The sequence below is a fragment of the Helianthus annuus genome, chromosome 14 (assembly GCF_002127325.2).
Source record: "Helianthus annuus cultivar XRQ/B chromosome 14, HanXRQr2.0-SUNRISE, whole genome shotgun sequence".
NCBI lineage: Eukaryota > Viridiplantae > Streptophyta > Magnoliopsida > Asterales > Asteraceae > Helianthus > Helianthus annuus.
This window is the reverse complement of record NC_035446.2, coordinates 129,134,248-129,159,298: the sequence shown is the minus strand read 5'-3', so window position 1 is coordinate 129,159,298 and position 25,051 is coordinate 129,134,248.

Genomic DNA, 25,051 nt, shown 5'->3' with positions numbered 1-25,051 from the left:
GACTGGGTTTGGGAACTGGGGCATGGATTCCTGGTACGGGTATGAATTCTCTAAAATTTCCCTAATGTATTCATCGATATCATAATAGGGATCTAGAGGGTCTAAACCTGGGTAGGCTGCTAGATTCGGCGTGGGTTCATCTTCGGGTATTGGGTATCGCTGCTGGTAATCCCTATGCTCATCTAGCCACGGGTCGTAGTCTGGGTCTAAAGGATTAGGTGCTGGTATCCTAGGTATCTCCTCTGGGTTAAAATCATGCATTTGGATTTGATTTTCTGAGCTGTTTTCTATTTCCATTGGCTGTGTGGGGAATAGTGGTAATGGTTGGGGTGCTATCAGTTGCTCCAGGTTAGGGTCGGCAGCTGTGGTTGCTAGGATATGGAAATTGGCTAAACTCCTATTAAGCATATCCTGTGTGTGGGCATCTGTCTCTCTTTTAGCGGCTGCTAGGGCTCTCTGTTGTTGCAACTTTTTCATTCTTTTCCTACGTTCATGCGCTCCTCTACTGAACCATCCTCTTTTTTAGGAGGGAATGGCTCTTCAGACTGAGCCTTAAACACGAATATCTCGTCTTTATTATCAGCTGAATACCCTGAGAGGGCAGGCTGTGAAGAGGTGCCTTCGCTTCTAGGCGAGCTGGACAACTGACGATACGCATCGGAAGGTCCTTGGTCGCTCATACTGTAAACTAACAAATAGTCAAATAACGCACAACAATAAAATACAAATATGCACGTAGTTCCGTAGAAAATTTCCTAACACTTTAGATAACTTTTAGTGTCAGCAGAACACTTCTATGGCTGAATCAGTGGCTTAGCTCTGATACTAGCTTCTGTCGCAACCCCCGTCCCCTATCAACCCAGGAACGGGCGGCCGCAGCAAGTTTCGGTGGTATCGGTGTTTATCATTTTGGCAGCGGAAATTACATCAGGACCGTAGTTAGGAAATATTTTATTAGAGTAGAATACCACACTTTCATAATATTAAACACGTGGGAATAATCCCAAGTTTTCAGTACACACATTTTCATAGTGACAAACCCTATATTATTTCATGAAAACATCTTGAAGGGGTATGGTCCCAAGAAGCCGCGCAAACCTTCTTTCAGGTCGCGCACGAGACCATACTCCTTATTCAGCAAGATGATTAATCTTAGTCTCGCGTGGGTTACTTTAACATAGGCTGACCTCACGCAAGGTCAAAACAAGAAAGAGCCTTCATCCCACCATAACCCTGCGCGGGCTAGTTACGTTCTCAGCAAGGGTTGCGCAGGGCTAAAGCGCAGGGCCACTTCAGAAGGTACACAAGCTACAAGTGGCAGAAGAAAAGAGCCAATCAGCGTCCTCCAGGCTGTGCTCTATCGTGCTCCACGATCGCCTGACATGCAGGAGACAATAAGTACACAAGGACGCCTATGTGGCACCAATCAGGGGGCGGCGGCACCTGCCCCACGATCTCCACTTACCTACTGATGGCAGAGGGACAACAAGGCCGACAACAGGGACACGTGGCTCCAATCATGGTGCGTCAGCACCGGAGATCTTCTAGAAGACACTAACGGTCGACACTAGTGAGACAAAGAGCATATCCTCTTAGTTGTCGCCTTCCGGCCCAAGGCCCATCAGCCAACCTCCTCTTACACCTCTCCGGCTATAAATAGGGACCTTCATTCACATGTTAATTCATTCTGTTCTCTTCACTCTCACTCTTACCACACATTTATTTCCTCAAAGCAGATACTTATTCTCACACCGGAGTCTGGTTAAGAGAGAAACCCCCATATTCCCCTCTTAACGAGCTAACGGTGTTCTGTTTTGAAGGATTATCGGATCATTAAGGAGCTTAGGAAAGTCTAAGAAGATTAACCACTATGAAAGGAATATAAACCAAACTAATTAACTCTGAAATTAGTTCCGTGTTTCTTCATTGGCGCCCACCGATTTTTGCAATCACTTTCATCTTCTTTTTATGAGTTTTTTATCAGTTTTTTCGGTTTTCTTGATCATGGCTGGTCAAGGAATCATTGCTGATTTCGGGTTTGGCACGAACTCTAACGCATGACCGATCGAGGACAATCATAATGTCCAAGTCCAACCAGCCGAGGAAGTAGGCGAAATCGAAATAACAAATACTGGGGGACCACGCGCGAGCATCACTTGCATCACTCAAACGGTAACCCCAGGAAACAATGTTGTTGGTCCTTCAAACCCAGCCCCAAATCCGAACATTTCGGCACTACTTGGGCTACCAGAAGGCGAAACTCTAGCCTCTTGGTACGCCAAACAAATTGCTACCATTAATGCTGCGTATCAATCTTTGAGCGCACAACAAACAATCCTGCAAGCTGAACCATCCTTGTTTACACCTCCGGGTCCGAGTCAGGGGGCGCGCCAGATACCCCCATAGCAGAATATTCAAGGAAGAACTAACAGACCTCCCCCCATGAGAAGGCCAAGCTTGCACGACACGCGCGACACACTTGGGGAAACAGGTAGCTATTATGACCATACGTCAAACGTCCAAAGAGGTCCAGTTCATAGCCGGCTCGGGCCGCGCAACATGAAAAACGAGTGGGATGACACAGACCCAAACGATCCAACTTGGCAAGATGACGAAGGATCCTCAGTCTTCAACCGCTTACAGAAGAATCACGAATACTACAAGTCAAGACAGCACATCGCGTACAGCGAAGAAGCGGAGCGAGACTTCCGCCTCGCCTATAGACCAGCTGAAGCTACAGAACATTCGAAGTTCATTCCAAAGATTGCTCTAGCCCCGCTATCAAAAGAAAAATTGCCACCAACAGTGGGAAAGTTCAATGGTTTAACTGATCCTGATGATCATGTCAGAGTATTCACAAGCGTCGGTTGTATGGGAGGATGGAACATGCCGATGTGGTGCCATCTGTTCATTCAGACTTTCACAGGGGCTGCTTGCCCCTAGGTCGACAGCCTTCCACCAGGAAAGATCACGTCATGGGTTGACTTCAGAACCCATTTCGTAAATCATTTCAGCCAGCAAAGACGTTACCAGCGCGACACTGCTGAGGTAACAGACATCTGGCGCCGAGACAACGAGGGGCTAGAAGATTTCATCACTCGCTTCAACAAGGAGTGTTTAGAGATTGGTGGTGTAAGTGAACAATTGATGTGCGCACACTTAAAGAAAGCCATTCAATGTGATAGCCTCATCAGGACTATCACAGGCAAAGACGGTATGCCCAAAGAATGGGACAAACTCATGGAAGCCGCGAAGATAGTAGCGCAAACTGAAGGGTTGTTGGCCGGTAACAAGAACTCCTACACTGAAGATCGTTTTTCCAAAGGAAGCTCGCGCGATAACAACAGGCGAAACAAAGGCAAAATCCCTGGATGGAAAGCTAGCCAGTCCAGCGGTTATGATGAACGAACTCTCTTCAGAGAGGACGCGCGAGACACGATCGATCGCATTGGTTATCGATAGGCAGTCAGGAACGAGAATCGAGAAAAACACTGGACTCTGCTCATTAAGACACCAAAAGAGGTGCTCATGATGGAGAACCACGACTTCAAGGCTCCAAAGCCTATGACGAACAAGAAAGGCTAAGACCCAAACCTGTACTGCAATTTCCACAAGGATACAGGTCATCTGACAGATAACTGTATCAGCTTAAGGCAAGAAATTGAAAAAGCGCTGAAGAGCGGGAAACTAAGCCACCTGGTAAATAATGTGCGCAAGGAGACGCGACAAATTCAGCGCAATGATGATGGGAACCAAAAGAAAGTCAGGCGTCTGGAAACATACATGGTCAATGGACCAAGATACAGCGCAAGAGATAAAGGAAAGCGCTATTCGAACCTGCATGGTAAGAGCAATAGGTCATATTTCCGGTAGTACGTGGGGGACCACGCGCCACGCGCCCCGTCGTCATTACCGGTATCATCGGTCATTACAAAACAGAATACATATTTATTGATCCGGGAAGTACAGCTGATATCATCTATGAACAGTGCTTCAATTAGTTTGATGATGAAGATAAAGCGCGCCTTGAGCCGGTCGATTATCCTCTGTCAGGATTCTGCAATGAAATAGTCTTCCCTCTAGGCCAAATCAGCTTCCCCGTCATGCTATCTGACGGGAAGCATTCAAGAACCACAAATGTCAATTTCATGGTAATGCCTGCCAAATCAAGGCATGATGTTCTGATCGGGAGAGAAAACCAAAGTGAACTAAACATGGTAACCTCCACACCCCACTCTGCCATTGAATTCCCAACCGAGACGGGGGTGGCGATTATCTATGCGAAGAAAGAGGTAATGTCAGCCGAGGATGCGCGACCAATCAAAGCGCCAAAAATTTCAACAACTGAACCAGAAAAATGGGTATTGAATCGCAAGTACCCAGAACAAACGGTGAAGATAGGCCACACAAGCTCACCAAACATCAGAACGCACCTTAAGCAACTGTTGTTCAGAAACATGGACATTTTCTCCTGAACTCCGGCTGACATGACCGGTGTCCCGCGCGATGTTACTGAACACTGTCTGAACACTTATCCCTCCGTTGAACCAAAAGTGCAGAGAAGGCGCAGCCTACGGGTGGATAAGACTAAAGCGATGAATGAGCAAGTTTGTGAGCTGCTAAAAGCAGGAATCTTGAGGGAGGTGTGCTATCAAAGCTGGGTCGCAAACCCTGTCATGGTCGAGAAGTCAAATGGAGGATGGCGAATGTGTGTCGATTACACCGATCTCAACAAGGCGTGCCCCAAAGATTGTTATTCATTGCCGGAGATCGACAAAAAGATAGACTCTCTCGTGCCATACAGGTGGAAATTTTTTCTGGACTGTTACAAGGGGTATCACCAAGTCCAGATGAAGCTAGAAGATGAAGACAAGACAGCTTTTCGGACCGACAGCCTCAAAAATGCTGGCGCGACATACCAACGTCTGATGGATAAAGTCTATGCTGAAGATATTGGGAAACATATTGAGGTTTACATTGATGATCTTGTGATCAAGAGTCCCGAGGAGGACCAAAAGTTGAAGGATATAAAGAAGACATTCAACTCTCTGAGAAGCGTGAATATGAAATTAAATCCAGCCAAATGTTCCTTTGGTATGGAGGAAGGCAAATTCTTGGGCTTCATGGTTACAAATGGCGGCTTCAAAGTTAATCCTAAAAAGGTTCAAGCCATAGAGCGGATGCCGTCACCGCGTACGATTAAAGAAATGCAAAGATTAGCCGATCACCTAGCCGCGCTTAATCGATTTCTATCAAACCGCGCAGCAAAATCATATCCTTTCATTAGCACTCTGCGCAACTGCGTGAAAAAGAAAGAATTCAAATGGACGCCCGAAGCAGAGGCTGCTTTTCAGCAAATGAAAGAGTGTTTGATCAAGCTCCCTTACCCTAACCGCGCCGTGTGAAAAAGAACCACTCATTCTGTACCTGTCTTCTTCGGACAAGGCAGTTGGGTCGGTATTGTTGGTGGAGAGAGATGGAGTTCAGACTCCGATTTACTACGTCAGTAGGGGGCTTACAGATCCAGAAACGAGACATTCAACAATGGAAAAGTTAGTGCTTGCACTGCTACACGCCTCTAGAAGGCTGCGCAGATATTTTACAGGGCATGTGATTACAGTACTCATTAACTTCCATATCGGCACAATTTTGCAAAAGCCAGAAACGTCAGGTCGCCTAGCAAAGTGGGCATTTGAGCTGGGGGGTCACAACATTCTATACAGGCCGCGCCCAGCCATCAAGGGTCAAGTTTTAGCGGACTTCATCACAGAGGTCCCAGAAGATAAGATCAAAGATTGTGAAGTTGTTGACACTCCCATCACAGACACGTTCGAGGGATTATGGTTGCTATACACAGACGGGGCCTCAAACGAAGATGGCGCAGGAGCTGGATTGCGCCTTGTTAGCCCTGCGAAACATGAATTTACATACGCCATCAAGTTGGATTTCAAGAATACCAACAATGAGGCGGAACATGAAGCATTCTTGACAGGCCTGCGCCTTGCCATCAAAATGGGAGCCCAAAACTTACAAGCACATGTTGACTCATTGCTAATCGCAAGTCAAATCAACGGGTTATATGATGCGAAGGGCGAAGTTATGGCTTTGTACTTAGAGCAGGCGAAGGAGTTTCTCCAGCAATTCAAATCATACAAAGTCGTTCATATCAATCGATCTGAGAACAAGCCAGCGGACGCGTTATGCAAGCTCGCTTCAACAGCCTTCCAACACCTCGCCAAAGATGTCAGGATCGAAGTCTTAAAAAACCCGTTTGTTCTGCTGAGACAAGTGAATGTAATTGAAATAGGGTCACCATCATGGATGACTCCTATCATCCAATATCTTCAAGAAGGAATTCTCCCGAAAAACAAAGCAGAAGCGAGAAAGACACAGAACAAGGCATTGTTCTATGAAATGAATGGTGGAATCTTGTACCGAAGATCCTTCTTGGGGCCACTTCTGCGCTCTGTGGACCCCCAGGATGCAAGTTACCTGATCAGGGAGATTCACGAAGGCATTTGCGGCATCCATGCAGGCCCGCGCATGGTTGTCGCAAAGATAATGAATGTTGGTTACTACTAGCCAGGGATGCACGTTGACGCTCTAAAGGAATTGCGCAAATGCAACTCCTGTCAAAGGCACGCCCCGAAAACCCTGCGCCCGAAAAATGATCTCATCCCTGTGTCCACTACATGGCCTTTCCAGCAGTGGGGGATCGATATGGTGGGACCTTTCCCTGAAGCTCCTGGAGCTGTGAAGTTTATAATTGTTGTCGTCGATTATTTCACCAAGTGGGTGGAGGCCAAAGCGCTCGCTTTAACAACAACAATGATGGTGCGCAAGTTCATCTAGGAACACATCATTTGCAGGTTTGGTCTCCCACTCAAGATTGTAACAGATAACGACACCAATTTTGCTTCTGAAGACCTTCAAGAATGGATGAAAGAGATGAATATCGAACACACTTTCTCTTCTGTTGCGCATCCTCAGGGCAACGGCCAAGTAGAGAGTGTTAACAAGAGTATCGTTGAAGGGATAAAGACCCGCCTGGGCACTAAGAGAAGAGGCTGGGTAGATGAGCTCCCGAGCATCCTGTGAGCTCATTGAACCATGCCGAAAACAAGCACTGGCAAAACCCCTTTTAGCTTAGTCTACGGCTCAGAGGCGGTTATCCCAGCTGAAATTGGCTAGCGCTCGCCGCGCTTGACAGCAGTTAACACCAGTGGCGGACCTAGAAGAATTATTCAGGGGTATCCTAACTTTTTTTTTTTTTACCTAGGTTCGTCTCTGAGAATACGAGGGTCCGTGTGCGGCTTAAAAATGGGCCCTTAAAATTTTCTTTTACCAAAGATAATGAGAATTCGAGAGCCCTTAGGGGCCCTATGCGACTAGTGTGTGTATATTTTGGATACCCCCTCCAGTTGAGCAATCCCTGCAAATTCTATGTTTCGATTTTTTTTTTTTTTGTAAAAAAATAGGACATGTAATATACATACTTTTAAGCATTTCAAGCCAAAAAAACACCGAGTAAAAAATTTTTAAAAAATTAAAAACCAAAAAAATGTAACGCTGGCACTTTGCATTTTTTTTTGGTATGTAATTCGTTACATTTTGTTGTTTTTTTTGGGCTCAAAATGCTTAAAATTATGTATATTACATACCTTATTTTTTCAAAAAAATAAAAGTTCTGGAACATAGAGTTTGTAAGGTTTGTTTAACTGGAGGAGGTTTCTTGTTTAGAATTAAGCCTATATATATAATTACTAACACATGTATTACACGGGTTACATAAAAAAGTATTATACAATTAGTAATAAGTTTTAAAGATTATAATATGATACTTTTAATGTTGTTTTGAAGTTTTTAAAGATAATATTTAGTTTGTAATAAAAATATCTTCAACAACAAAAAGAACCTGAAACTTATTGTCCTTCAATGTTTGTATAATTGTATAGCATGTAGTCTTATATGGCTTTTAAATATTAGAAATCCTAGACTTCAAAATGAATCTCGTCTAAGTTTTTTTATCTTTAATTTAATATAATCAGAGTTTGCCGATGATCTCTAGATCAAGTGGTGGGGGGCTTGCATTTCTCTTGAGAGATGCAGGTTCGACTCCCACTTGGTGCAGAGTGAGGCACTGGTGGGCAATGATAGGAGACCCAGGGAAACCTGGGTTGGATCCTTGAGCCAAACGGGTTTTACCGGTAATTTCACTGTCGTGCCTATGGGCGGGTGGGTTACCGGGTTTTCCCCAGAATTGGTGGTGAACTCGGGTTACTCTCGGACTACTCCATTTGTCCAGTGGGTGCCCCGAGAGTGCTCGGGATTGAGTTTGTTGGCCGTTCAAAAAAAAATATAACCAGAGTTTAAAAACTGTCTGATTCATATTTATCCGTAGAATCGTATGTATAAAACATTTGTATTTTCTTCATGATTGTATAATATTTTCTTTACGTTATAAGAAAAGATAATTTACTAAACCATATATTTGAAAAAAAAAAAAAAACTATTTTAGTGTTATTTCGTATATTATTTTAACTTTTAAGCTTTCTGTTGTTTAAGAAAATGTGGGTTCATAACATTTTCAACGAAGCTTTTGTACTAGTAAAATTATAAATAAACAAAGTATAATAAAAAGTAAACCAAATAATTAATGTTTAACAATAAATTAAATAAAGTAAACGGAATATTATAATTTATAGTTTGACCTTGCAGACGTGTGTTTTTGTTTTCATTCCCAATGTAATAATATAATATAACTTTATGTTATCTACTTCATCTTCTCCGTTCAAGGCAGTCGCTGCAAATTTCATCGGAAAATTTACGTTCCGTCATCCGTAAAATTTCATTTCGTTTTTACTTCATCTACACTCAGGGGTATCCTAGCGTTTGCTTAGGGGTATCCCTGATAAATAAAACAGAGATTTTTAAAATAAATTACATTTCGCTAAGAAAGTTGAGGGGTATCCTGGGCTACCCCTAACCTCCATATAGATCCGCCCCTGGTTAACACAATCGATAACGAGGCAAAGCGCCGTCTTGACTTGGACTCACTCGAAGAGAGGCGCAAAATAACGCGAATCAAAGAAGCCAAGTACAAGACATAGTTGGAAATATACTACAATGCAAGAGTGCCCATTTGTACCTTCACTCCAGGGGAGTACGTCTTCAGAGACAATGAAGCCTCCAATGCTGAACGCCCCGGGAAACTAGCACCCAAGTGGGAAGGCCCATACTTGGTACATGAGGTGCTAGGAAAGGGGGCATACAAGCTGCACACACTGGACGGATACATCATCCCGCGAACATGGAACGCGCAACAATTGCGCAAGTGTTATATGTGACTATTCTTGGCCATGCGCCTTTATCAGCTTATGTTGGCCACGCGCCTTTTTTATTACTTATGTTGGCAATACGCCCCTTTTTATTTCAATGATGTACGATTGGCCTAGCGCTTGTTTGCAAGCTACTTAATGAAAGCATTAACTTATGCCTTTTGTTTTTAGCATCATGACTTCTACGTTACAAATGCATGTCAAACTTTTGATTAGCACGAAAACACTCCAGTAAATTACGAGCTCGTGAGTTAAGCCTCCAAGGTCCTCCGCAAACATAGCGCGTGACCGGGCAATTACTCATACACGAGCCGCACTTACATTCATTCGCGCTAACTTAGCCAGAGTTTCTAACAACCGTGAAATAATTGTAACTCCAAATTAACAGCAAACATAATGCTATATTCTAAAAGGCGCACCGCGCAATGAGCACATAAGAAATAACAAAACATCATTGATTCATTCCAAATAGCGTAACCGCGCGTCAAGTTACATTCAACGTCTAAAACAAAAATTACAAGGCACATAGCCTATCAACACTATCTACTCATAACCGTCACCACCATCATAATCGTCATGCCCATCTAAAACAAAAATTACAAGGCACAAAGCCTATCAACACTATCTACTCATAACCGTCACCACCATCATCATCGTCATGCCCATCGCCATAGCCATCACCATCACCATCATCACAGGCTGGTTTTTCATCTGACAGCTCCACAGTCTCCGAAGGGTCAAGAATCTGCTTTAACCGTTGGCACCAGTCGTCATGCTTCAACGCCTCTGCGACCAAATTCATCATAGGCAGTGATAAATGGTCGTAGGCCTTTTCAGCGCGGGCTAATGCAGCATCAGCCTGATCGGTCACCGAGCAATGACTAACATCAAACTCTTGTCCTAGTGCCTCTTCCACATGCTGCGCACACTCTAGATAACCTCCACGGTGACTAACCGCGCGTGAGGCATCTATGAGAGCAGCAACAGCTCCATCCAGCTCGGAAGCATTCAGGATAGAGTTGGCCATCTACAGCAAAGGCAATGGATAAGAAATAAGTTTTAACAAATAAAGCCTAAGTTAAAAAGAAAACCATACCAAAACTACTCCTCTGCCGCGCATCCATTCTGCCTCAGAGACCAACGTGTCAACGATGCCTTGGGCCTCAGAGTAATTGTTTTGCGCTATGTTGAGGGCATATGTACTCATGTCCCGCGCCTCTTGAGCTTTCTGCTTAGCCTCCTCAGCAGTAGCAGCTTTCACTCTCCCAACTTCAAGGTCAATTTCCAAGGACTCGCTTTTGTCGGTTTGCTCTTGCAAACAACGTTTCAACTCTGCAATCTCAACGTCCTTAGCCACCAGGTCCTTATTCCTTCTGGATACATGTGCTTTAAACTCAGCCTGCAGAGGGAAAGACAGACTTAGATAATTTCAGAAGCAAAAAGCCTAAAGGGAAGAAGGGTTAACACTGATCAAACCTCAACATGTTCTCTATCTGTTTGCCCATCCTCAATCTTCCCTTTCAGTTCAGCAACTTGAGCCTCAAGGTCTGTGATTTTTGTGACAACCGTCAGATTTGCATGCATCCGTACGTTTAATTAATATTGATTTATGCTTAATGATTGTGCTTAATTACAACTGTATATTTTATTGCTTACTGATTTCTGTTACATACATACACATGCATCACATTCATATTGTCACTCCATTTATTATACACAAACAATAGTGACAAACTTGATGCACAAACGCACAGTTAGCACAGTGAGCGGATAACCCAGTAAACATGTTGACAATGCCAGCACCTAGACAGACATATTTTTGAGGCCAAAATGAGCCAGGAATGGAATACTACACTAATAGGGAGTGTAGGGAGGTGAGGACCATAAAACTGCGTCACTAGGAGGTAGTTATAGTGACCGGAAGTGCCTAAAATATACTTAAAGTGCAGAATTCTGCACTAAATAAACAAAATTCGCATTTAACAATGTTAGTAAAGTGCAAAAACTTGGCAAAATAGCCCTAGACACTTTCCAAAGTGTAAGGACCTTCAAAAATATTCCTAACTTATCCATACGTGAAAACCCGGACCCCTAAAACCCTAACCAGTATGAAAAATCAAGAAAATAAGAAAAATTGGGTTTTAGGCGGGCCGCGTAAGGGATAGCTTAACCTTACGCGGGCCGCTACAACTTATTAATCAACCCGGATAAGTTTTAGGAGTCCAGGCGGGCCGCGTAAAAGTTGAACATATCTTGACACGGGCCGCGACAACTTGAAATCTATCCGGATACATACTTGGGCCACGTATAGCCCATATGTCAAGTCTAGCCCATGACCAATCAACCCTATGCCTAGACAAGGCGGCCTCGCGGGCCGCGTAAAGCTTACATGTGGGTTTACGCGGGCCGCGTAAAACCCAATTTCAGGCTATAAATAGCCTGTGCATGGGACTTTCATTCCGTGCTCAAAAATTCGATCAAAGAATGAAGCTAGGCTGTCAAAATTATAATTTTCATATAGTGAGGTGCTGCCACAATACCGGGTAATAACTCGATCGCTGCTACGATTAAATATCCGATCGATTGAAACTATCCAATGGATGTTTAAGTGCTGCCCGCATTAGGGTTATACTTTGTCATTCGTCGTGATTCCGACAGGATGTTTGGGTGTCGCCCAAATCCGGGCTATACTCTGTCATTCGTTGTGAATCCGCTGGATATTTAAGTATCGCACTTTGTCATTCGTTGTGAGGGTTGTATCTCGTGAGTTATCGTAAATGCTGTATTAGTTACTAACCTGGTTCGTGTGCATTGTTGTTTAAATTAGGTTATTCAGTTTACTAGTAGGCAAAACCCTGCCCGTATAAACTTGCAATGTGAGTCATTCTCTTTTTACCAAAATTGCTTTCCAAATCATGTTTTGGTTTCAAAGTTATAATTACAGGGATTAAGTCTTTGTAGTTTTCAATTACAGCCGGTATGTGGGGTTTTATATACATTACTTGATAATCTTCACCATTGGACAACAAGTTAGCCAATGGGTGATATGACCATAGTCACAGAAACGAGTCGAGTGACAAATACTGTGGGTAATTGGTTAACATATAAACGTTGTAATCGCTCTTAATACTGTGGATTATAACAAAGTGTCATTTTATCAAAATGAATGATTCACTCAGTATTTCCCCGCTGACAAAATATTTTACAACATGTTTCAGGTGACCTACTGTGAATCAAGTACAAGTGCTACGGAGCACTCCCAAGCTTGTAGTAGTGGCTCAAATAAATAAATAAACAAATAAACATGTTTTCGTGAAATAAGGAAATTCCTATGAAATTCCTCCACTGTAAATCACGGGGTTTATCTCGAATTATAATTAAATAATACCCGGGCATTTTCAAGTTTTAAACGATCCTGTTAAGACTTCCGCTGTAAATATGAATACCACAGGTTTCTGTCCCGCGGCTCCTGGACCGGGTCAAACCGGGCACGGGGGTCGTGACAGAAAAAGGTGGTATCAGAGCCACTGGTTTAAGCCAATTAAGTATTTAGAAATACTTAATTTATCTGATTGCCATTCTGTGATTTTGTGAAACTTTAGTTTACAAAATTTTAACTTAGGATTGTGTGCGTCTTCGTGTGTGCTAACAGCATGAACGAACTATCAGAAGCCCTACATAATATTTCAATCCATAGTACAGATATGGATATCACCGTATTACTACTGGATACCAGGCAGATGTGGAGGAGCCTATGGTATTTAAAGCCCAACCTCAGGAAAAACCTAAAGTAGTGAAAAAGAGACATAGGTGGGCAGGTTGGAGGCGTGTACGTAGGAAGAAGCCAGCAACACAGAAAACCATGAAAAAGGAAGACCCAAAAGATAAAGGAAAGGGAATAGAAACTGGGGAGAGTTCTAGGCAAAACCAGGAACCACTATCTTGGGAAGAAGAGCTGGATGGTAAACTGTCACTAGGTGATATCATCGGACCTGCCGATGAAACTCTCTTTAATTACCCAGCAGAAGCCCTATTGCCTGTTAACCTAGAACCTGCCATTCCAGACCCTATTATGCACCCTAGACCTTTACCAGGAGCACTAGAGGAGTGGTGGACTGCCGACTGGCAATTTCATAACATTATGAATAGTCCTAATACTTTTCTCCCTCAATTCGACCCGGAACCTGCACCAAACCCACCAACGAGTAACGAAAACTTAGCTGAACTCCGCCACTATGGCGAGGAGCTGGTGGATGCCGGAAATAGGATTCGGGAGGTAGGAGAGCAGATCTCCTGGAAATACGACGAGAGGGAACATCGTTTCTGAAAAGCCAGTTAACAGGGATTGCAGGAGGTGGTGTGGTTGTAATGCATAATACTAATAAATAGTAAAATATAAATCTTGTAAAATAATCTAAAAATAAAACGTTGTAAGATAACCAGTGTGTACGGACGCATACTATTAAAACTATATAAAATCGAATAGTCGCAAAGTCGACAGTTTTGATTGTATATGTTTGTGTGATTATTTGTTTCCTTATTTATCCTTTCGTATTAATTGACTACTTGTTAATGTACAGAATGGGTAAGCAAAAGCTTTCGGATAATTGCCACCAACTAGACAATGCCCAAAAGACTAAGAAAACCTCGTCCCAACCAAATTCCTCAAGATATTCAGTGAATACTAATGAAGGAATATTTATTCGTAAGGCACACTATGAAAACTCACTTACTCCCAAGAAGAGAGATTGGATTATTAGAAAAAGCCAAGGGAAAATAGGAACATCCAATTCAAAAGAAGTGGTAATTAATAAGGAAATAGGTAAAAACCCACTGTGGGAAGACGAATTAGATGAAAAATGGTCAGACCTTTACATGTTAGCCACTACTGCAGTGAATCTTGATCCATAATTAAGATAAGTGGCCAAACCAAGACCAACCATGGTAAATAAATAAGTAGAGGGAATAAATAAATGCAAAGCGTAATTGTCATAGTTGAAATAATAGTATGTTTTTGAATTTCAGTTGTAATAAAATCTATAAGGTTGTGTGTTTGTTATTTTAAATAAAGTTCAGTTGTATAGTATACCCAAGTATTTGTACTAAATAATAGTTCGTGATTGATACACATCCAGATGGAAAACGCTGTTAATGAACAAGTTAATGAAGTTAACCAATCGGAACACAATAATGAAGATCACTTCCTAAACCGACAAGATATAGAAAACATCGTTGCTCAGGGGATAGTTAATGCTATTCCAGCAATTGTAGCTGCGGTAAAAAGTCCTGTTGAGCCTTCGCAAGCTCACCCTAGTAAACGTACGCACGACGATACTGCTAGTAATAATATCAATGGAGGCGGCAATAATAATAATGGAATTCAAGCCCCGATACATAAAAGGATGAAAGCTGCAACACCTGGTTGCACTTACAAGGAGTTCCTTGCCTGTAAACCTGTGGAGTTCGCAGGCAATGAAGGGGCGACTGCGGCACTGCGTTGGTTAGAGAAAACCGAGGCAGTGATCAAAATAAGTAAATATGCTGAGGAAGATAAGGTCATGTACGCTTCGCACCTTTTCAAGGAAGAAGTGTTAGAATGGTGGAATACGGTATTACAAGCCAAGGGAAGTGACGTGGGCTATGCCATGAGTTGGGAAGAATTTAAGCAATTAATAAAAAGAAAATTCTGTCCCGAATATGAAAAAGAACAAATGGCAAACAAATTCCTAAGCCATCGAATGGTGGATGTGGACTGTCGAGGGTATACTTCAAAATTCCTTGAGTATGCCAGGATTGTACCTACTCTGGCTTTGCTAGAACCGGTACTTATCTCTCGCTATATTTGGGGTTTGATTAGCGAAATTCGTGACATTGTTAAAGCTGCCAGGCCTCGCACGATTGACGATGCAATAGAGTTAGCCAACACCTTAACTGATGGCCTGGTACACACTCGAGAAGAAAATAGAAAGAAGGATTTGGCTCAGAAAATTACCCAAGGATTTCGTGTGGGTAATAATAGTAATTTCAAGAAAAGAGGAACCGGGAAATTATACACTCCGCCGTTCTGCAGAAACTGCAAAAGGAAGCATTTTGGAAGATGTAATGAAACCTGTAACTTTTGCAAAGTTGCAGGACATCGTGAAGAAAATTGCAGAAAGAAGACAACAGTCTGTTTCAACTGCGGAGAAACTGGGCATTTCAAGCCAGACTGCCTTGAACTGGTTAAACCAGCAGACAACAAGGCTAAACCTGCATAAGGAACTATTAAGAAGAATGCAAGAGCCTTTCAATTGACTACTCAGGAAGCCGAACTAATTCTTGACGTCATAGCTGGTACGTTTTTAGTTCACGACGTTTATGCAAAAGTATTATTTGACTCTGGTGCAAACCAAAGTTTTATAAATACTCCGTTCTGCCAAGCTCTTAATTTACCTTTAACCAACCTTAGACAGACTTTCACAGTCGAAATGGCAGATGGGAATTCTGTTAAAATAAATAAGGTTTTGCAAGAAGGAAAGACAGAACTCTTAGGTCATAAATTTTCTGCAAACCTATTACCTATGAATCTAGCCGGATTCGATGTTGTATTAGGAATGGATTGGTTAATAGCCAACCATGCTCGAATTCTCTGTGATAAAAATTCAATAGAAATCCATACCCCCACAGGAGAATTAGTAATAATTACCGGAAATAAGCCACAAAAGCCACTGAAATTTATTTCAGTAATGAAGTTGGCCAGTTATTCAAGAAAACAAGGAATAGCATATATGGTTTCGGTAGTTGTTAATACCAAAAGTAAGAAACTGGAGGATATTCTGATAGTATCAGAATACCCAGATGTCTTTCCAGAAGACCTACCAGGATTACCACCCGATAGGGAGGTAGAATTTAGAATTCATCTAATTCCAGGAACTGTACCGATAGCCAAGGCACCCTATCGGTTAGCACCTACTGAAATGTTAGAATTAAAGAAGCAGTTAGATGAATTACTAAATAAAGGGTTTATACAACCAAGTTCCTCTCCATGGGGAGCTCCAGTATTCTTTGTAAAGAAAAAGGACGGATCGATGAGAATGTGTATCGACTATAGGGAATTAAATAAAGTTACAATTAAGAATCGATACCCATTACCTAGGATTGATGATCTTTCTTATCAATTGCAAGGAGCTAGATATTTCTCCAAAATAGATTTACGCTCCGGATATCATCAGTTAAAGGTACAGGAAGAAGACATACCTAAAACTGCTTTCAGAACTAGGTATGGACATTACGAGTTTACAGTCATGCCCTTCGGATTAACAAATGCTCCAGCAGCATTTATGGACATGATGAATAGAATCTGTAAACCGTATTTGGATAAATTTGTAATCGTTTTCATCGACGATATACTTATTTACTCCAAAAGTCAGGAGGAACATTGTGAGCACTTGCATGCACTCTTAACTTTGTTAAGAAAAGAAAATCTTTACGCCAAATTCTCGAAGTGTGAATTTTGGCTAGAAGAAGTGCAATTTCTAGGACACATGGTGAATCACAAGGGTATTCACGTAGATCCCTCCAAGATAGAAGCAATCACCAAATGGAAGGCCCCGCAATCAGCTACGGAAGTTAGAAGTTTTTCTAGGATTGGCTGGATACTATAGACGCTTTAATAAAGACTTTTCTAAGATAGCAGTTCCATTAACTAAGCTAACCTGTAAAGCCATAAAATCTGAATGGGGACCTAAACAAGAGGAAGCCTTTAGGATTTTAAAGCAAAAGTTAACAAATGCCCCAATCTTAGCATTACCAGAAGGAACAGAAGGTTTTGAAGTCTATTGCGATGCTTCTATGCAAGGATTAGGATGTGTGTTAATGCAACGCAAAAAGGTAATTGCGTATGCCTCAAGGCAATTGAAAAAGCACGAGGAAAACTACACGACTCATGACTTAGAATTAGGAGCGGTAATTTTTGCCCTTAAAATTTGGAGACATTATCTGTATGGAAGTAAGTTTACTGTCTATACAGATCATAAAAGCTTAAGGTACATATTTGGGCAAAAAGAACTGAACATGAGGCAAAGAAGATGGATGGAAATTTTAAGCCATTACGACTGTGATATCGAATATCACGAAGGAAAGGCAAATGTAGTTGCAGATGCCTTAAGTCGTAAGTATTATGAGAAACAAAAGCGAGTTCGTGCTCTTAGATTAAATCTACAATTAGATTTAAGGGAACAATTAAAGAATGTCCAAACCACAGCAATCAATGATGATGCTGAAGAAATGAAAGGACGAATGAAAGAATTGGAACAAGGAACTGATGGAATTTGGAGATTCCACAAGAAAAGGATTTGGGTACCTAAGCAAGGAGATTTAAGAAATAAGATTTTAGAAGAAGCCCATAAATATAGGTATACTATGCATCCTGGAAATAATAAGATGTACCAAGATTTAAGAAATAATTTCTGGTGGATAGGTATGAAAAAAGACATAGCTAGTTATGTATCTAAATGTCTTACTTGTTCACAACTCAAGGCGGAACACCAGAAACCTTCAAGGTTACTTCAACAATTAGAAATGCCTGTTTGGAAATGGGAACTAATAACAATGGATTTTGTCACTAAGTTACCCAAAACCAGAAAAGGTAATGATGCGATTTGGGTAATTGTGGACCGATTAACCAAGTCAGCTCATTTTCTACCCATGAAAGAAACTTTCACCATGGAAAGATTAGCAAAATTATATGTAGATGAAGTAGTATCCCTACATGGAGTCCCACTCTCTATTGTATCGGATAGGGATAGTCGTTTCACCTCACACTTCTGGACAAGTTTCCAAGAAGCCATGGGTACTCGATTAAATTTAAGTACAGCTTATCATCCCCAAACAGACGGACAAAGTGAAAGAACCATTCAATCCTTGGAAGACATGCTTAGAGCATGTGTAATAGATTTTGGTGGAAATTGGGATGATCATTTACCCTTAATTGAATTCTCCTATAACAACAGTTATCATGCAAGCATTGAAGCTGCCCCGTTCGAAGCACTGTATGGACGCAAGTGTAGAACTCCAGTTTGTTGGGCTGAAATAGGAGAAAGTCAATTATCCGGACCTGAGATTGTGCAAGAGACCACCGACAAGATAATGCAAATCAAAGAAAGACTAAAGACAGCTCGAGACCGCCAGAAGAGTTATGCAGACAATCGTCGCAAGCCGCTAGAGTTTCAAGTCGGAGACAGGGTACTCTTGAAAGTTTCTCCTTGGAAAGGAGTAATACGATTTGGGGCAGTTAGCACAGTGAGCGGATAACCCAGTAAACATGCTGACAATGCCAGCACCTAGATAGACATATTTTTGAGGCCAGAATGAGCCAGGAACGGAATACTACACTAATAGGGAGTGTAAGGAGGTGGGGACCATAAAACTGCGTCACTAGGAGGTAGTTATAGTGACCGGAAGTGCCTAAAATACACTTAAAGTGCAGAATTCTGCACTAAATGAACAAAATTCAGCATTTAACAATGTTAGTAAAGTGCAAAAACTTGGCAAAATAGCCCTAGACACTTTCCAAAGTGTAAGGACCTTCAAAAATATTCCTAAATTATCCATACGTGAAAACCCGGACCCCTAAAACCCTAACCAGTATGAAAAATCAAGAAAATAAGAAAAATTGGATTTTAGGCGGGTCGCGTAAGGGATAGCTTAACCGTACGCGGGCCCTACAACTTATTAATCAACCCGGATAAGTTTTAGGAGTCCAGGCGGGCCGCGTTAAAGTTGAACATATCTTGACGCGGACTGCGACAACTTGAAATCTATCCGGATACATACTTGGGCCACGTATAGCCCATCTATCAAGTCTAGCCCATGACCAATCAACCCTATGCCTAGACTAGGCGGCCTCACGGGCCGCGTAAAGCTTAGATGTGGGTTTACGCGGGCCGCGTAAAACCAAATTTCAGGCTATAAATAGCCTGTGCATGGCACTTTCATTCCGTGCTCAAAAATTCGATCAAAGAACGAAGTTAGGCTGTCAAAATTATAATTTTCATATAGTGAGGTGCTGCCACAATACCGGGTAATAACTCGATCACTGCTACGATTAAATATCCGATCGATTGAAACTATCCGATGGATGTTTAAGTGCTGCCCGCATTAGGGTTATACTTTGTCATTCGTCGTGATTCCGACAGGATGTTTGGGTGTCGCCCAAATCCGGGCTATACTCTGTCATTCGTTGTGAATCCGCTGGATATTTAAGTATCGCACTTTGTCATTCGTTGTGAGGGTTGTATCTCGTGAGTTATCGTAAGTGTTGTATTAGTTACTAACCTGGTTCGTGTGCATTGTTGTTTAAATTAGGTTATTCAGCTTACCAGTAGGCAAAACCCTGCCCGTATAAACTTGCAATGTGAGTCATTCTCTTTTTACCAAAATTGCTTTCCAAATCATGTTTTGGTTTCAAAGTTATAATTACAGGGATTAAGTCTTTGTAGTCTTCAATTACAGCCGGTATGTGGGGTTTTATATACATTACTTGATAATCTTCACCATTGGACAACGAGTTAGCCAATGGGTGATATGACCATAGTCACAGAAACGAGTCGAGTGACAAATACTGTAGGTAATTGGTTGACATATAAACATTGTAATCGCTCTTAATACTGTGGATTATAACAAAGTGTCATTTTATCAAAATGAATAATTCACTCAGTATTTCCCCGCTGACAAAATATTTTACAACATGTTTCAGGTGACCTACTGTGAATCAAGTACAAGTGCTACGGAGCACTCCCAAGCTTGAAGTAGTGGCTCAAATAAATAAATAAACATGTTTTTGTGAAATAAGGAAACTCCTATGAAATTCCGCCACTGTAAATCACGTGGTTTATCTCGAATTATAATTAAATAATACGCGGGCATTTTCAAGTTTTAAACGATCCTGTTAAAACTTCCGCTGTAAATATGAATACCACGGGTTTCTGTCCGGCGGATCCTGAACCGGGTCAAACCGGGCACGGGGGTCGTGACACAAAGTGTTGGGAATTTAATGTGTCACTAAAAACAATATAAAAGACACTTTAAAACTTTATTTAGCACTTTAACGAATCAATATCCAACCGAACAACCGGACTCTACCCGGAACATAAAAATATTGCCAAAGACATTGTTTTTACTTTTCTGAGCTAGTTAGGGTCCCCGAACACCCTAACACACCTTATATTAAATAACACACGATTGCACTAACTAAACACCTTTAGATTCTAACTAAGTGGTAACAAGTTCCATCACAACCCAACCCCATACCCCCCCCCCACTTCGACGGTTACAAGGGGAGGGACACCCCCTTGCATTCTTTTGATTATTAAAATGTTAATGTTGGTCATTAGGAAACACTTTACATATTGGATAAACATGAAGTTTGGTTTATAAATAAGTCTAAGAGATCTTCATCTTCTTTCATTCAACAACACACCAAACAACTCCTTTCTCTCCTTCTTCACCCCTCACAGTCGCCACCCTCCTCCACCATATCACCACCATCCAACTTCCATACAAGTGTTCTACATACACACAAAGGTGCAAGGAGTCCGACAAACAAGCTTGGTGCACTCGGAAGTTCGAGGACCGCTCTTGTTTTCTTTTATCCAGCACTTTTACGTCTTGTTTCTCCCCTAGCCTTGTGCTAGTAGTAAGTGCTCTAAAACATCATCTTGTTCTTGTATTCAGTGGTTAATAGATGATAGAATGATTAAATGTTGAAAACACTTATGAACATAAACTAAGTCTAGTGATAAAGGGTGGATAAAGAGAAGATATATGGGTAAAACATGTAGATCTTGTGTTGTTATGATTATTACATGTTGTGTGTTAGTAGAAGCAAGATGGATCATCATCTAGACATACTAGTTCATGTTTAAGAACATAAACTAGTAAGATGTAAAAGTTAGAAATATGAAAGATGATGAATCCATCCATACATGAACCTTGAACTTGAATAAATGTAATTTTTCTTAACAAAAAAGGTTATAAACTTGTCGATCTAAAGATCTACAAGTGGTTTTTCGGAAGAACCAAGTGAAAAATACTAGTTTTGTTATAACCCGGATCTTGTATGAACTAAAAGCATTTCTAGTAAGTAAACAAGTGTGTGAACACTTGTGTAATAAGAAAATTTAACAAAGAAATATTTTTGTAAATCATGACTAGAAGTTGTTAAACTCTAAATTCTTTAAAAATAAAGTTTTTAAGAAACTAATCTTATTTTTAAAGATAACAAGACCTACTAAGCATGATAGTAACTTACTACATATTTTTACACACTTTCAAGTTCATGAGTTTATGATTTAGGCTTATTTTTGTCAAGATTAGTGGTTAAAAATTGTATGTTGTTGAGTGATGGTTGTTGGATTGATTTTACAAAAGAAAATGATATGCTAAAAAGCATGGGCACCTCCATTTATAGAGGAAACTCTGGCGAAATTTTTCTAGAATTTCAACACTTAGAAATATCTTTCTAACAAGCGTTTACAAAATATATTTTTAACTTGGTTTTCAAATTAAACTTCGCCATGATTTTTATTACAAAAATACCAGGTACCGGAGGTGGATTTTCGTAAATAAAATTTGTTAAATACATATTTAGAATACATATTTTATAATAAAACGATTGTGTGATTATCTGATTATTTTGTGAACTAGAGATATATTATTTTTAGGGTAAAAATAATATAACTTGTAGATATCATGAAATTACGACTCCAAAATAATACCAACGCTCTCACAAAATAAATATTTAAGCTACGCAAGTATTGTTGCTTTACGACATGCTAAAACGTAACTTGTGTATTTTTCAGAAAATACTCTCATACGTATATTTTGATAAAGTATTATTTTGGAAAATGTATGGAGTAAAATATAATATTTTTGGGAAAAATATATATATTTTTTGGAATTAAAATGTTTTAGACAAATGATTAAAATATATTTTCTAAGTGGGACTTAAAATATATTTTTCGGAATTATAAAGCATACATGTATAAATACCCCATCCTTGGGAAGGAAAATACGAAGTTGAAATACTTAAGAAATATTAATACAGAGATACTGCATAAACAATTATTCCAAAACTAAATATAATTACTATAACTTGGAATATTGACAAAAACGTAACCCAAAGACGCAAATACTAAGACAAGGCACGACCCATTTGTCTAATAGACGTTAGTACACTGTAGGTAGTCGTGTTGGCTGAAGAGACTTGGGTTACATATACTGAAGACGCAATACAGTGAGTTCATGTCCCCCCTTCTGTTTTCAGTTTTATAACTTCGGGGGTGAAATACATGTTACAATGATTTTGGACATTTTTTATGCATGGTATGGTTAGCTTAAGGAGGGTTGGGACGTTCAGATCATGTGAGTGGGTAGGTAGAACTTAAGGCCACTAATCCTCGTTGTAGGACTGAGGGACATTAGTGATAGATCTATTTGGGTGTAGCGAGCCCCACTCCTGAGTCCGCCAAGTGGACCATGTGGTGACTAAGTGCCCGACGCACAAATCTGCTAGGTTTGAGTCTTCCTGCATCACTTCACACATATCATTGGCTTTGCAACCCAATGGTGATCTCTTTTTCCTTAATTGCTACATATCAGAGATTTTCATACATACAAACACATTATAAAGGTTTATACATACTCACTTACACATGAACTCGCTCAACTTTTGTTGATTTTTCAACTTACATGTATTTCAGGAAAACTAAGGGATCTGGCAAGTGTCTGCATTTGTGTCAAGCTGCGTACTAAATAAAGACGTCATCCAGGGTAGTAGGTTCAGGAGGTGTAACCCTTACCTGGACGGGTTACATGTTCTTAAACCATGTTTTTATTCAAGTCTTTTATTGTGTCATTTGAACACGTTTTAAATTATGTTATGGTTGTATCTTGTTTTATGAGTCGACATTTTAAAAATGATGTTGTATTGTTATTTCTAAACCTTATTAATGGATGAACATCTCTTGTTTTTATCATATAGCATTGTTATGATTGATTGCTATGGTATTAAGAAGTCACACCAAATAAACCCACGCTTCCGCAAAAGTCAGGGTGTGACAATTTTAGAGCGCGCGGCATACATACGTTGATTATCTTTTTCACATATCTTCTTCCACTCCGCACGCTCCTTCGCCAAGAGATCTTCAGCAGCACGAAGCTTGCCCCTAAGGCCTTCACGACCCCATTCCTCTGATTTCCTATCGGATTCGAACTTAGCTTTTTCTTCAGCAAACCTAGCTTAAGCTTTCTCAAACTCCTTAACCTGCCTCACCAGGCACTCACGGTACTTTTCCCACTCAGCCCGCTCTTTAACCATCGTGCACCACTCACGCACGATCTGGTGGTTGGTGGCGCGAGTATTGGCTTCCCCAACGACATAAGCATGATATAGTGCATCGTGAGTTCGCGCCCTTTGACGGTTGACCTCACTAGGGGGGAAGGAATTCAAGAACCAGTCGTGGCAAGGAGCGAACTCCAAGAAGGTGTCCTTCTGCTTTAAACCCCATGGATCTCGGTGGGGACCATCGTCGCGAGCCTCCTCTATGTAAGTTTTATAATAAATGTCGCCCACAGTATCATTAGAACCGATGGGAGACTGCGGTATAGACCCTCCGGCGCCACCAGAGCTCGCACCACCTGCAGCTGCGGATTTCTCTTTATGCACAGTAGAAGCTGACCCCCAGTAGTAGAAGTTACTTGAACAGTCTGAACGAGAGCATCAACCTGCGCAGGCTTGGCCGTCTTCACAACCTCGGGTTCCTTCCTTTTCTCATGAAGGGGTTGGTCAAGCCCCGTAATATGGACGACCTCCGGACCCTGCGCTTTCTCATGTGCAGTAGTAGCAGCGGCCCCGGTCTCCTTAGGATCATCACCAACAGGCTTTTCAGAAGCCTTCTTTTTCTCTCTCTCTCTTTCTCCTTCTCTACAGCCTTGTCAACAGGCTTCTCAGCAGCCTTCTTTTTCTCCTTTTCCGCCTCTAACCCACCAGTCTTGAAAGGCTTGATTGTAACCTTGGTCTTTTTCTGCGCCGGCTCTTAGGGGTCTTTAAACACAACACCCTTCTTTTCAGGGGTCTTCTTTTTGGCCTCTGTAGAAACCAAGTGTTAAAAAGAGGTGGCAACAAAGAAAACAAGGTACTCAAGAAACTAACCGGGAGATAATTTATAGAGAGAGCGTAGATTGCTATGTTTTCCGATTACGGGGGCCTCGCCAGCCTTCTGCGCCACCGACGCGCCAGCTGTAGTCTCATCTCTACTTCTCTTCCTGCTTATCAACTTCTCAGCAGGTTCTTCTTCTTCATCATCTTCGTCATCAAGCGCGATGGAAGACGGAGCAGTACCAGCATCGGGGTTTCGGGAGCCCGCGCTCCCAGAGCTCTTCGAACCAGTGGCACCGGTCTTCTTCTCGCCTATACGCGACAAACCTTCAAGTGAGTCACTGGTAATAACGTAATCCTCCAAGTTACTCTGACGAAAGCGTAGAGTACATTTATCAGCAGCACCGGCAGTCGCGCGGCTACTCCCACCTTTCTTGCTGGTCACCTCAGCATCGATGGTAATGATTTTCTTCTTCTTTGGTTTTTTCTTCTTCTCCTCGGAGTCAATCCCAAGGTCGCGCAACACAACTGCAAAGATGTTAGACCAGGAACTTAGCTCCCCATTTGAAGACCCTAC